The following is a 14,651-nucleotide window of genomic DNA, read 5'->3' on the forward strand; positions in this document are numbered from 1 at the left end:
AATTTTAGTGTCAAGATGCCAGTTAAAGCCAGTGGTGTAGAAATACAAACTTCATTTCACTGAAACAGGAAAAAATATAAAGTAAAGCTTGCAAAAGCAGAGGAATCAAAGAGGACACATGCAGGGAGAGAAAACAGGTTTAGAAGCTAATTGTGAGTCTATTTTTTAAAATAACAATTTGTATAAAGCTATTACTGTTTAAGTGTCCTTCTCAGATAATTGTAACATCTGTGGCAGTTTTGGATCCGTTTCATTTGACTGATTTTTCCCTTACTGTGTGTTGTAGTTTCCTGCTCTTATATGTGTGATAAAATTTTATTAGATTGCAGACATTATGAATTTAACCTTGTTGAGTTCTGCCTGTAATTGCCTTCCTATAAATATTCTTAAGCTTTGTTCTGGGGCATTACAGCAACTTGGGAACAATCTGAGTCTACTGGGTTTTGTATTCATTATATTAGATCAGAACCAAGTTTACTCTAGAGCCAGTGATTCTCCACTGTGAGGTAAGAGCCCTCCAGTTCTCTGCCTGATGCTCCACGAATTGTGAGGTTTTCCAGTCTGGCTGTGAGAAAGGACACTGATTCGCCCTGGGCCAGGGATTCAAATCTCTAACTATTTAGGACTCTTTCCTTAACCTCAGGTCTTTTCCTCCTGCATGAACACTGACAGCGCGCTGCTGATCCTATGTAGGTCTTCGGAGTTCACATTCTGTATAATTCTCTTTTCTCTGTAATACTCTGACCCATGAACTTTAGCCATTGAGGTTCCCTGGCTCTCAGCGCTTTCTCCTCATCGCGAGGTGTCCTTCTTGGCCCCTCCTCTCTGCAGCACAGAACTCTCCCAAGACAGAAAATTGAGGTAGTCACCTTGGTTCCTTATGCCTAGTGTCTTGAAAACCATTATTTTTTATATAAGTTTTTTTATCATTTCAGGCAGGAGATAAATCCATCCATATATTTCTGAATCTTGGCTAGAACCAAAGGTCTAAAAATTTTCTTTAGTATTATCATTTTGTTCATTAATTCCCTACATTCCAACAAAGCATTTTGTAATCAGGAAATCTTTTAAGAAAGAATTCACCCAAGTGTCTTCGTCATTTTCTCATTGCTGGAACACAAGACTCAACACCCACAATTTAAAAGAGAAGAGGTTTAACTTGGCTCCCATTTGTAGTCCATAGTTGGGCGACTCCAAGGCAGGAAGATAATGGTGAAAGCATCCAGAGGAAACTGCTCGCATCATGGCATCTAGGAAGCAGAATGTGAAGGAGGCAGCCAGGGAAGGAGATTTATCATTCTGGTCACCTTCCCAGTGGTCCAACCTCATAACAGCACTTTCAGTTATAAACTCTTACGATCAGCCGCTTCCCAAAGGTCCCATCGATGACACATGAGGCTTTAGGGGACATGTAGATACAAACCACAACACCAAATAGCAACCTGAGAGCAGCCTGAGAAAGATGCAAGAAACACTATGGTGGGGCTGGAGATTTAGCTCAGCAGCATAAGCGCCTGCCTTGCAAGCAGGCAGTCGTGAGTTCAATCCCCAGTACCGATAAAAAGGAAAAAGACAAAAAAAAAAAAAAAAAAAATACTACGGAGGACATCGTTGGTAACTGACTAGTAAAGACGCTTTAGAGCGGGGTATAGCTCACGTGCTTAGCATGCCTGAGGTCTGGTTTTCTATCTCCAGCACACAAGAAAATTTTATGGAAAAACAAGATTGTTTTACAAAAAATAAAAAGCACTAATTTGTCATGAGAGATGATCTCAAAAGCAGGAAGGATGTGATGGAGAAGGAGGAAGAAGGGACCTGGACAGGCAAGGGCAGTGAAGAAATGGTGCGGCTCAGAGACCCTTTTAAGTGGCAGGTCTCAAAGGTGAGCCAAGGGGAGCAACTTGGAGGCAAGAGAATCTCTAGAGATGCTAAATGCGCTTGTAGAGAGAGGAAGGAGGGTCTAGTTTGGGCAACTAAAGAGATACGAAATAGGAGAGGTCACAGCCTGCTTGGACTCAAGTCTGGACATTTTATAAGGGCATAGAAAAAACTGAGAAAGGCAGTGAAGATCAGAGGATTGGCCATGCCCAGCTGTCTACAGCTGAGCTTGGGATACCAAGGGACACTTTTAATGGCAACGTCCAGAAGCAGCTGTAGACTGTGTGCCCTCAACAAAATGCAGAACTACAATGTTAGAGATACTGCAAAAGATGAATTCTAGTGTGGTCAACCAAATCCTGAATACAGAATGTGTTAGCCATTCCTCCACTGGGTTGAGAGTTCACCAGCCCTGCTGCCGAAGTGTAAGTCTCAATGGCAGCAGCAGAGGGCAGCAGAGCAGGGGCTCACCCGTGAACCAGGTCAGTTGCCTTTAGGAGTCCACCAGCCAACAGGAGGTGTTTGCAGGTGCTGAGGAAAGAAGACTGGCCTAGGTGTGCAGATCCATCTTCACCCTACAGATGGAAACATTGAGCAGGACAACACAGACTTCGTCATTCTGGCAAGCAAAAAGGCAAAACAGTTCCATCTCTTCTAAGAGCTGCATGCATACTGTCATGAATTGTCTTGACTTTAAGGCAGTGAAGTTATAATCATCATGTGCATTTTATGGTAAATGAATTCAAGTGGACACAACTTACAAATGTGCATGTCTGAATCTAGAGTCTATATACTTTCATGTGTGTGTGTGCCCTTTTGTGTGTAGGGGGTTTTAATTAATTTGTTAAAATTTGAGATATAGGGATGTGTGTTTTGAGCTTTTATTTTACAGCAAACACTGTAAGGCATGAATGGACCATTATGTGACTCTGAAGTTATCAAAGCATCATAGAGTATACATACAACTAAGATGATTATGGTATCACTGGGCCATGTGAATTTTTCTTTCTTTCTTTCTTTTTTTTTTTTTTTTTTTTTTGTGGTGCTGGGGATTGAACTCAGGGCCTATGCACTGAGCTACAGTCTCAGCCTTTCTGTAATTTTTTTTTAAATGTTGAGACAGGGTCTTGCCTTGTCACTAAGCTTCCCAGGTTGAGTTTGAACTTACAATCCTCCTGCCTTAGCCCTTCGGAATGCTGGGATTACAAGCATATGCCACGATGCCTGGCTGACATGTGATTTATGGGACCACTTCATAGATGCTGTCCATCCTCAACCTAAATGTTGTCATGTGGCACATGACTGTTCTTACTGATTAACACATACAGATAGAAATACTCTTGCTGACTAACAAATTTGAAGTCGGATTCATGGATCATTTGTTACTGGCTGTTCTGTGAAGTAAGTATGCAAATTAACAATAAGCATTTAGACACTTTTACAGCAACTTAATACAGTAATTTTCTCTTTATTGACTCTAAATAATGAATACTAAAAGCTTGTGTTTTTGTATAGCTTTTTAATTTTATTTTTCTAGTAACTCATGATTATGTAAAGTCTATAAGATTTCACACTTGATCTTATACAAAAAGCCAAGAAGTGATGTAAAAGTCTATAATTTTAGAGTGTGGGTCAGGAAAAACAGCCAGACACACCCCATGTGCCCACCGACTGCTATCAGGGACACTTACTTCCCACAGGTAACCAGTGGGCTGGGAGAAACAGACACACCCCACACACCTGCCAACTGCCATCAGGGATGCTTGTTTCCTGCAGGTAGCCAGTGTGGACTGAGAGAAGCAGCCAACCATGCCCCATGCACTCACTGGCCACCATCAGGATGTTTGCTTCCCATGGGTGGCCAATGCAGGCCAAGAGGAAGAGTCAGGTACACTACTGTGTGCCTGCCACCATCACAGGAGTCCTGGTTATACAGTCCAGGAGAAGAAGCAGCCCCACCCCGTCATTCCTGAGGCCATCAGAGAAGCACCAGTGTAGCTACACAGGCCTTGAGAAGCCTGCCCTATGCACAACCAGCTTATCCAGAGGAACCCAGGAAAATGTCAAGACAAAGAAGCAAAATGCAATCTCAGACCTATAGTCCACACAGAACAAGTCCAGGAGATATAGACACAGAAGAAATTGGAAATTGAACAGCTCAAATTTCTTAAATGATAACAATTGAATTCCAGAAACAACTTCATGAGGTTGTAAAGAAATCAGATAAGAAATAATATCTCAGGTAAAAGAAGAAATCACAAACGTGATGAAAGCATTGCTGAGCATATCTGCAGAACACAGAGATAAATAAAAAGAAGAGTATAGGAAAATGATGAAAACCTTGAATAAACAATATAGGAGGAAATTACAATGCATGAAACATTCAAAAAGATAACCAGTGTCATGCATTTGCATTGTGCATTTGTGATTGGTTCATTGTCTAGAGCTTGGGTTGATGGTTTCAGTAATACACCCACCTGGGGGCGGGGGTGCAGCATACAATGTAATGGCTAGAAGAAGGTGTATCTCTCTCTTGCTGGTTTCTGCCTTGCTGTTTGCAGCTGCCATGAACTGCGGCCCCGCCATGCCACCCTGCCTTGGACCCAACTGAGTACGGACTGAAACCTCCAAAAACTATAAGAAATAAACCTTTCCTTTCCCAACTTTGGACATCAGGTATTTTGTCTCAGCAATGAGTAAAAAATAACTAAGACCACCAGGAAATTAAAAACTCCATTGAAAGCTAGCAAAACTACTTGAAGGAGACTGAAAGAAAAGATCTCTTAAAAAAACAAGGAACCAGGAAATAATTGATGACTGCATGTGGGACTTTGGCCCATCTGTAACTTTGGGGCCTTTTGCCCATGTGTATTTATGTTCAGTATTTTTGTACTTTGGAATTGTCTGCCTGTTTAAATCTGTTGCTAACTTTGGGGGTTTTTTGCCCATTTAAACTTGTTGAATGTGTTACTAACTTAAGGGCTTGTTGCCCATTTCTGTTGCAGGACCCATGTGGCTCATTGGACTCAAGGTTCATAATGAAAATTATGTCCTTTAGCTCACCAAACTGTGCACAAAACAACCTTTGTTTGTGTCTTTAATGTTGGTCTTGTCTTTTGTGGTACCTTGTTTAATGTTTTAGTCCTCAATTGATTACTTGCAACCTTGGCATGCCTTTTTAAAAAGTATTTTTCTTATGGTTAAAATGTAAATATATGTGCACATATACATGTATATTTATGGTTTTTTAAAATCATATTAACTTTACCAAGTAAAACCAGATCATACTGTAATTGAGCCAGTTTAAAAAGTTAGTTTTTAAAATGTAGCATTTTAATGTGGTAAAAAGACTAAAATGATTAAATATGTTTTAGACTACTAAAAAGGTCATTTCAAGGATTTTGTTAAAGGATTTAATGTTGTCTAAAAACAAAGAAAAAGGTAATTGACTGGTAATAAGTTAAAAAAAAAAAGTGGTTTTGTCTTACAGTAAAAATGTAAAAGAGAAAATGCTTTCTTTCTGTGACATGGCTATCAAGAGCAAAGAGCCCAACAGGATAATTTACAATACTGTGAGTAGGGGTAGGGGAATTTCCAGGAATGCTATAAATTGTAAAGACAAAATTGAGATTTTGATTGCTTAAAAAAAAAAAAACCAATTCGTCTTGTACTGGAAAAAGCCAATCTAAATTTAAAAGAAATAACTATTGTGCCTAATGTGATTGGTGATTATAGAGATAAAATACAAGTTCTTACAAGTGCTGTGGATACCTGAGAGATTATGCAGCACAATTACTTTTGTTACCTATAAAAAAGCCCTTTTTGTTAAGTATGTAATTTCAGTAAAACAATGGCCTGCTATGGGACACCCTGGCACAAAAAAGCGGTGTGCCATCTGGATGAAGCCTGCCCTCTGATCCAGAATGCCAAAACCATGTTTTCCTTTTGTCCCACCCCAATTGGACAACCAGAGGTAAAGAGGCAGAGGTAAGGAGGTTCCTGATCTATTGTTAATTGTTCTTGGTAGTCATTAGGGCACCCCAGAAAACCCACCAATACGCCCAAGATAGCAGAGATGAGACAACTGGCTAATAAGTCTCCTTCAGGGTTTTCTAAAACAATTGCAAAAGGCCTATCACATTTATACACCAGTAGCACCTAAAAATGCAAGGGCCATTAATATTGCCTTTGTAACTCAGTCAGCCCCAGACATTAGACAAAAATTGCAAAAGTTTGAGAGATTTGAAAAATGCCCTTCAGTCAGTTATTAGAGGTTGCTTAAAAGAGATTTAACAACCAACAAGACCCTAAAGACCAGGCTTAAGAGGTTTCTGCTGGGCAGAAAGACTACATTGGTTGTTAGACTCTCCATAAAAAAAAAAAAAAAAAAAAAATAAGACTCTTTCCTTCTAGCAGATGCAAGCCATCCAGCAGATGCCAGTCCCTATGACTAAAGGCAAGTGCAAAAATTTCTAAGAGCCATAGGACTGACCCAGAGTTTGGGACCCTGGCAGAGGCCTGTTGCCTATCTTTCCAAGAGACTTGATTATGTGGCAGCTGGATGGCCACCTTGTCTGCGGGTGATTTCCTCAGTGGCCCTCCTGGTAAAGGAGGCTTAAAAATTGACTTTTGGACAAAATCTCTTAATTGTCCCGTCCTATTCACTGGAGACTCTCATCAAGGCTCTGCCGGACTGATGGCTGCCCAACTCCCAAGTCATGCATTATCAGGCATTACTTCTAGATCTGACTACCATCAGTTTCAAGGAAACAGCAGGTTCAAACCCTGCTACTCTGCTGCCTGATGATGCCCCTCCACAACTGTACTGGGGACCAGACTTGACAGATGAGCCACTATTCAGAGTTCCTTTATATTTGTCCAGTGGAAGCAGTTACATCTATCAAGGTAAGTGGGTCTCGGGAGCTGCCGTTACCACAGACTCTGATTCTATGGGAACCAACCCTAGAGCCGGAAACATTAGCCCAATGGGCTGAACTCATTGCCTCACTGAGGCCTCAAGTTGTCAAAGTATGCATTTGTTACTGCCCATGTTCATGGGGCCATTTATCAAGAATAATGCTGGTTGACTTCTGGGGTCAAAAGATTAAAAATGCTCCCCAAATTTTGGACTTGTTGGCTGCCATCTAGATGCCAAGGAGAGTGGCTGTTATCCACTGTAGAGCCCATTGGGCAAAAGATGGTCTTGTTATACAAAAAATAATTTGGCAGACACCACCGCCCAAAAGGCAGCCACAAAATCAGTGGGGATTGAGGTAGCCCTGACATTACTGCTGATCCCACCTACTTTGTCAGAGCCTATTTGCACTTGAAAAGACTTGCATCTGGCAGCTCAACTTCTAAGCAATCCCTGAGGGCTATTATCAAAGCTAGCCCAGTCTGTGAGCCTCAGATGCCCTCAGTGCCAATTGATGAGCCCAAAACAACTGCAACAAATAAAAACCACTTGCTACATGGGACTATGCCTAAAAAGCATTGAAAAATAGACTTTACAAAAATTTAAAAAGCCTGGACTTCAAGGAAATAAGTACTTATTAGTAATGATAGATATTTTTCACTAGATGGGTTAAAGCTTTGCTTACTAAGTCTGAGTCAGCCCTGATAACAATTGCCCCGATTTGGCCTCCCTTTTATCCATGGGGTCCGACAATGGCCCAGCTTTTATAGCCCAGATAACTCAAAAACTAACCTAAGCTTTGCAGATCAATTGGAAACTCCATTGTGCTTACCAGCCTCAAAGTTCAGAACAAGTAAAAAAGATAAGTCAGATTTTAACTAAGATGGCCTTAAAAACTGGCAAGAACTAGGTGAGTCTCCTTCCTTTTGCTCTTTTGCAGGTGCAATGTACTCCCTATTTTGCAGGTATTTCCCCTTTCAAGGCTTTGTATGGGAGACCTCCTCCTCTTATCCTTAAGATTTCTTTTAAAAAATTAGCTCATTTAGCTAATCAAGATCTTATTAAGTCCCCCCAGACTTTTCAGCCAACATTCCTCCACCTGCTGCCCATTGCGAGGACAAATGCCCTGCTGTAGAGCCCTGGACACTGGTCTTTATCAAGAGGTGTCACCATAAATCTCTTGAGCCTCGATGGCAGCCAAAAAGCCTGCCTAGATTCATCATTCCCACTTCAAGCAAGTCCCAGCTTCCAAAGGTGATCAACCTACGGATAAGTAGACTGTCATCTCCTCCAAGGACTTTTTGAAGCTTAAGATTGCCAAATGTAACTGATAATCTTGTGTTCTCACTTATAGAGACCCCCAAGGAGGCCTCTGTCTGGTTTAAAAAAAAAATTTGTTACTTGTATGATGGAACAGAGTAAATTTAAATGTTGGTTTTCTTTCTCCTTTTGGTTAACGATAATGACAGCTGCAAGACCTTTGTTAATCCTCCTATTGGGCCTTATATTGTACACAAATTGGTAAACTATGTCAAAGATCTTAAAGCTTATGATATTAAAGATACAAGGTTATAAACAGAAACCTCACAAGCCAATGATTTGGCTCACAGACTAAAATCAGTGGGGAATGTTGTACACTAGCAAAAAGAGCTTTGTTTATATTTGTATTATACCAAAATACCTGTAATGTGGTCTACTGTTTTATATGCATGTTTCTTTTCCTCTGGGTGACCTAATTGATATGTTAATCATTGTTGTCCTTCACAAATAACAGATGTGGTGCTAAAATAAGCTAACAAAGGTTGTTAATTACTGCTAGACTACTCTATCCTCTGCTAAGGAAAACAGAGGTCTTCCTCATTAACAGATTTCCTGATCCACACCCATAACCCTTACTTTGTGAGCTATGATATGTACATAAGGGCGGCAAGTGTAGAGAAACGACACACAGCTTTTGCAATCTCCAACTGCACTGTATCGCTGGGCCCAAGATAAAATAAATCAGCGCTGCTTTTTAAAACATGTTTTTGCCTCATTTTTTGAACTCGAGTTTAGGGGCTCATTTGTGGATTACAAGAGTTTTATTCTGCTTTGTTTTTTTGTTTGTTTGTTTGATTTTATTACATCTGATGGCATGGGCAGCCATTTTGAAGATAACAGGCATTTTGGTAGCCATTGTTGATTTCCTATCATCTTGCTTTGACATCCCATATCACTTTCACTGTTCCATTTTGATTGACTTTATTCTGTTTCATTTTGTTCTCTTTGAAATAAAATGTCTATAAGATCTCAGATACACTCTTTTCACAGGAAAAATGAAACTCAGCACTATATTTATTATCTTGCAGTCCTGAGGATTGAACCCAGAGGATAGCATGTGCTAGACCCACGTGCTACCCCTTAGTCACAGCTGCAGCCAGCACTGATGTTCAGTTGTGGAAGAGCTTCTTATTTGAATGATCCAGCAGCTCCACTGATCAAGACGGAAATACAGAGAAGGGGTGGGCGTGGTGGTGCACACCTGTAATCCCAGCACATAGGAGGCTGAGGCAGGAGAATTGCTGTCAGTTCAGGCTGGGCTACTATTGTAAACCCAAATATCAAGTTCAGTCATCCAAGTATTGTAATCCTCCTTCTAGTTTTCCTCACAATCCAAAAGGTTATATTTGTAATCCCACTGAGATGTTATTGGAATCTCAGCAAGTTAATTCCAATCTACCACCACCAATACAACTCACAGCAAGAATAAAGACACCAAGACATATTCCAAGTTAGGGGGAGCCAAGGGATCCTAGGTACAACCCTCATAAGGACATGCAGACAAAGGCCTCGATCCTAGGCTTCTCCCAGCATTTAGTATCTTGTCCAGAAGAGGGGTGGCTCAGCGATGAATGACAGTAAGGATGGTGAGAATTACATGAGTAACTTGAGCTGGCTGGCCAGGTGCAAGATTGGCATCTCTGTAAATTGCAGAGATGAAGATATGCAGAAGGATCAATTTACATAATCCAATTACAGTAGCAGTGGAATTGTTTTGGAAGACTATAGGGAGAAGCCAGCTTTTTACATATTAGTATAAGGAAATGAGTCTCCAAATAATCAAAGTCACAGTAATTGTTTTGCATTCAAAGGGAGTCACTGGAGTTGTCTCCCGCAGCTATATAGTAAGTTCAGAACTGGCTTGAACTACATAGTGAGATCCTGTCTTGAAAAAACCCAAATTGAGTAAATAAAATACAATGAAGAAGGAAGAAAAGAGGATGGCAAAAGAGGAAGAAAAGAAGGTGGTCAAGAACTCTGTTGACAGCTCTCCACTTCTTAGCTGGGGACCAGATCAGTGAACTCAGGAAAAGGAGAAAATTAAGAAGAAACTGGTAGAATGGGGACTATGATGTTTTAAGAAACAATGCTGGTTCTAGATATTGCTGGTGTAGCTTTAGCAATATTTGAGCCAGCAAAGGATCCTGAAGTCCTAAATAAGTCAGGCTCTCACATCCATTAATTCCTATTCACCGATCACAAAAATCAATACCTGATTTTCAGCTGAAACCTGAGTTTTGGGCCTTGTTCTGGCTTTGGGATTGGAGGTTGCTATTTAGGAAAATGGGAGGAGTTCTGCTAGGAGAAGTGACTTTTCCCAGGACAAACCTGATACTGAAATAATAAAAGGAATTATCAAGGCATAACCACAAATTTAAAAGGTAGAGGAGAGTTTGTTTTTGTTAGAGAAAAGGAGCGAAATGCAATCTTCTTTGTTCACTAGCTCGGACCCTCCCACCCCCAAGGAAATAAACTGTATTTTGGATTAGGAGTTGCTGCTTAGCCTTGTGGTTAATTTCCAATTCTATTCTTTTTTCTTTTTTCTTAAGACTGCATATGAAAAAGCAAGAAATCTAGAAGGATCAACACATTCAACCAAATCGGTCACTTGTGTACGAGGTTAGCATGCCCTCTGCAAAGCGTGTGATTTGATAGGAAGGCTAGATGGGGCTACACTCATTCATTCCTGCAACTGTTTTAATTCTTTGTATGTGCTGAGCTCTGGCAATGCGTCCCCTGACTCCAGGGAACCCAGTCTGCTAAATGACACACAAATTGCTATGGCTTCAATGTCCCCACCAGAACTCATGTAAAAATTCCATGTCTGCTCTGAAGTTAAAGAGGTAGAAATTTAATCTGAGGTGTTTGGAAGTGGAGCTGAGGGAGGTAATTACAATTAAAAAGCCAGAAGGGTGGGGCCCTAATCCAACAGGACTGTGGCTTGATGAGAAGAGGAGAGACCTGATTTAGGACCCTCAGTCTTGGAGCCTCAGGACTATGCACAGTCTCTGCCAGCAAGCAGGACCTCACCACACGCGGTGTCCAATCTTAAACATCCCTCCCTGCCTTCAGGACCACGAGCTAAACAAATCTTTTCCTTCTTGGTTACAAAATCTTCACTATTCAGTCACAGCAACAGAACATGAGCTGAGAAATGGGAATCTGGAAGACCACTTAGCTGTCTTGTGCTTTCATGTGTGACAGATGATTATATTGGGGTCAGAGAATTTCTTCAGGCTGGAAAGGATCATAGAAAACAAAGAATGGTCCATTTGTTGATCTGTATATGGAGAAACTGTCCCAAGAGTGATGAGCTGCCACGGAAGAGGCCACACTGGAGGTACAGAGATGGGGACCAGAGGAGCTGCACCATCGTCCTGGGGTTGCACATACGTAGCCCAGGAGGCTGTCACTCCCTGCTGATTTGCTTCCCCTGTGAGCCTATCCAGCCAACTAAGGATGGTTTACTTCGCTAAATCACATTTTGATTTTCATTCCCCTATACATCTGCTCGAACTCAATTTCTAATTTTAGCTCTCTCCAAATTACTGTCAGATAATGATCATGACATAAGACAGTTCCTGGCAATAGGGCACAGACATATATTCTGGTGCAAGGTACCAGTCAGGCAAGGTACTTTCCAATGTCTCAGTGGGATGAGTGCACTATTTTCCCTATTAAAAGAAATAAACACAGAAAGCACATGTGGTTATTTGGATAGCTGAGGTCTCTCTGGTGACCTGGACCGTGGCTAGAAGGCATGGCCAGGGTTGTTTGAGCAGGTGTTCCCCTCCTACTTTTTGTATCTGAAGGGATTCCTAGACATTTCAGATTTCCTAGGCTATTTACATTGTACTGTGTATCTAATAGCTTGAAATACCATATTCTAATCCCATTACTACTGGGAGGGTATGGAAGAGAGAGGAACCTAACACTGTTTTGTTTTCAAGGAAGTAGAAAATGCACATACAAAAATGAATTAGAAATTAAGCAACTGACTCAGGAAATATTCAATCTATTGATCTTCTCCTTCCTGGAACTTGACTTATAGTTCATGGGAGTCTGGGTATTAGTGAGTGGAGTGGAGGATGTTGGCCTTGAAGTAATTATGGGCTTATTATCATGGAGGTTTTGCAGGGCTGGAAAGAAAAGAGGATTTAGGAGGAAGGGCAGTTGACTGAATGAAAGTGTAAGTTAGTAGATGTCTATGAACGTGGAGGAATCAGGTTGAACTTGAAGTCTGTCTCCCACTGTGCCCCATTGGGACAGTCTAGGGCTTGGAATAAAGAATACAAACCATAGCAATGGCTTCTTTTTTGGCATCTGTTTGCCTGTGTGCCAACTCCTTTTTAGCTCAATTCGTATCTGTAAATACTGGACAAACACAAAATTGACCAGCTCATATTTTCTGCCCATAGTAGAAAGAAAAATCAATATTGGCAATTCTATGCAGAAGACAAGTTCAGACCTTTTAAAAGCTCTTAGAGTCAAAGATTTATTTTCTGCCACAATGACCTGAAGAAACCATTCACTGGCTCTCTGGGTTAAGGAAAAGACGGAAAGATTAGCATAATTCTTATTTTACAAATGAAGCGAGTCATTGCCTGATGAACTGGAGGGAACCAGGTACCTCTGTGCTGGGAGGAGAAAGGAGGGGAGTAAACAGGTGCTTACTGACAGGGCATTAAACTCTGCAAAGAGCTCACCTGGAATAGACCAGAAACTCCTGTTTGGGAGTTAGAACCACATGGGCTGCTTGAGCCCCTGGCAGATGCATTAGATCAGAATCTCCGGGGGCAGTGCCAGAGTATCTCGGGTTTAGGAATTCTCCCCAGGTGATGCCAAGAGGTAGCAGGGGCTGTGAGCCACTGTCCTCTCCAGGTGATTCATAGGTGGTCAGGCAGAGGACAAACAGTCTTAATGAGGACAGGTGGAGGGCGATGGGAGTGTCACCTCGAGCTCGTGCTTGTGCACACTGGATCAAGATGCACCCAGGGTCCCCCTGAATCTGTAGGTCTGCTCAGGACTGGGGGTTTGCATTCCTGTCCAATTCCCCATGTGCTGCTGCAGGGACACTCAAGAACTGCTTGTGGACCTAGAGGTAACCTTTCATATTACACCGCTCCAATCCCTGATGTTAAAGTCTGTTGTACCCCCAGTACAAGTCATTTGTGAACTTGGGGTGTGCAGGTGAGGAAGAAGGTCATCTTGGTAACACATCCAAGAAAAAAAAAGGCTGCAGAGGGTGAAGCTTGTGCTGTCTCTGGGTCTTTGGACTAGGGAAGACTTGCTGGCCAGGGACCCAGGACAGAAAAGCAGAATGAAACATTGATTGTTTCCTGTGCTGACTGTAAAGACTCTGGAAACTCATGCTAAAATTAGTTAATTTTTGGAACATAGCTTTAGAAAGATTCAAATGGTCTCTTATCAGTCTCCATAGCAAGGCAGCCGCCTGAGTAGAATCTTTCTCCCAAGAAAACCAGCCAGCAGACTTGGGGCCTGATGTAGGCTCATCCCAACACCTCTCCCTCTCCTTGTAAGTCCTGGGTAAATGCCAGGCCTTCAGGAGCAAGAGGAGTTTTGGACAGTTTGACCTCAGAAGAGATGTGGGGGTGAAATGAAATTGTGTCGGGCATGTGGTAGCCCCACTGCTCGCTCTCCCTCTCTGAATATTAATGGACAGGTCTCATCACTCTCTGGATCCCATTTCTTAGAAATGGATCATGCCTACACCAGGCACAGCCAAGGAGTGCAAAAAAATTCTATGTAGGTGGACAAAAACCCAATGGGGGACTGTGGGATGGGGTTCATCAGTGCGAGGACTGACAGTGCTGGTGATGGGAGGGAGGTTTGCTTGCTGATGAAATTATGCAGAAAAGCAGCTATTGGTTTGGAGACTGCTATGCAAGAGGAGGAAGTGGAAAATTGTAAAGGGAGTTGCGACAAGCTGAGAGCCACACTTCACCAAGCCTGAGAGGACTCCAGGAAGTGTTAAAATCTTGGCATGCGCAGTGGCATCCCATCCTACTTGGAGAAGTGTGAAAATCCTGGTAACCTCACCAGCAGACCTTACCCTGGACTTTGACACATCCAAGAGGCAAGCCACTCGAATAAGGGACGTATTGAGACAGATCCTTTAAGATTTTAAGACAAAACTGGTGATCATGTTCGTGGGCAAAATAGTTCGAACTCATACACGTGAACCCTAGCATAAGAAACAGGAGATAATGGGATCCAAAAGCAAAATAGTTATTGTAAAAGTGATAGGGAAGGAAACACCTGGGAGTGAATGGTGGTAACTACTGTTAATTGCTTATTGTCTTGTCTTGAACTATTGTATTATATTCACAATTTTATTAGGTTTGGTTTTGATCTGTTAGATTTTGCTGTCTGATTGGTAGGGGCAGCTATTTTGAATATGGGATGTATTATGGTAAGCATGGCTTCTTATTATATTGCTTTGAAGTCTTATAATGCTTTCATTCATTTGTTTAATTGGCTTTATTCTGTGCTGTTTGATTTTATTATGTGTGATCCT

This window comes from Cavia porcellus, unplaced genomic scaffold (assembly GCF_034190915.1).
Source record: "Cavia porcellus strain 051 isolate PalLab524CR breed Dunkin Hartley unplaced genomic scaffold, mCavPor4.1 scaffold_13, whole genome shotgun sequence".
In the NCBI taxonomy this organism is placed as follows: domain Eukaryota; kingdom Metazoa; phylum Chordata; class Mammalia; order Rodentia; family Caviidae; genus Cavia; species Cavia porcellus.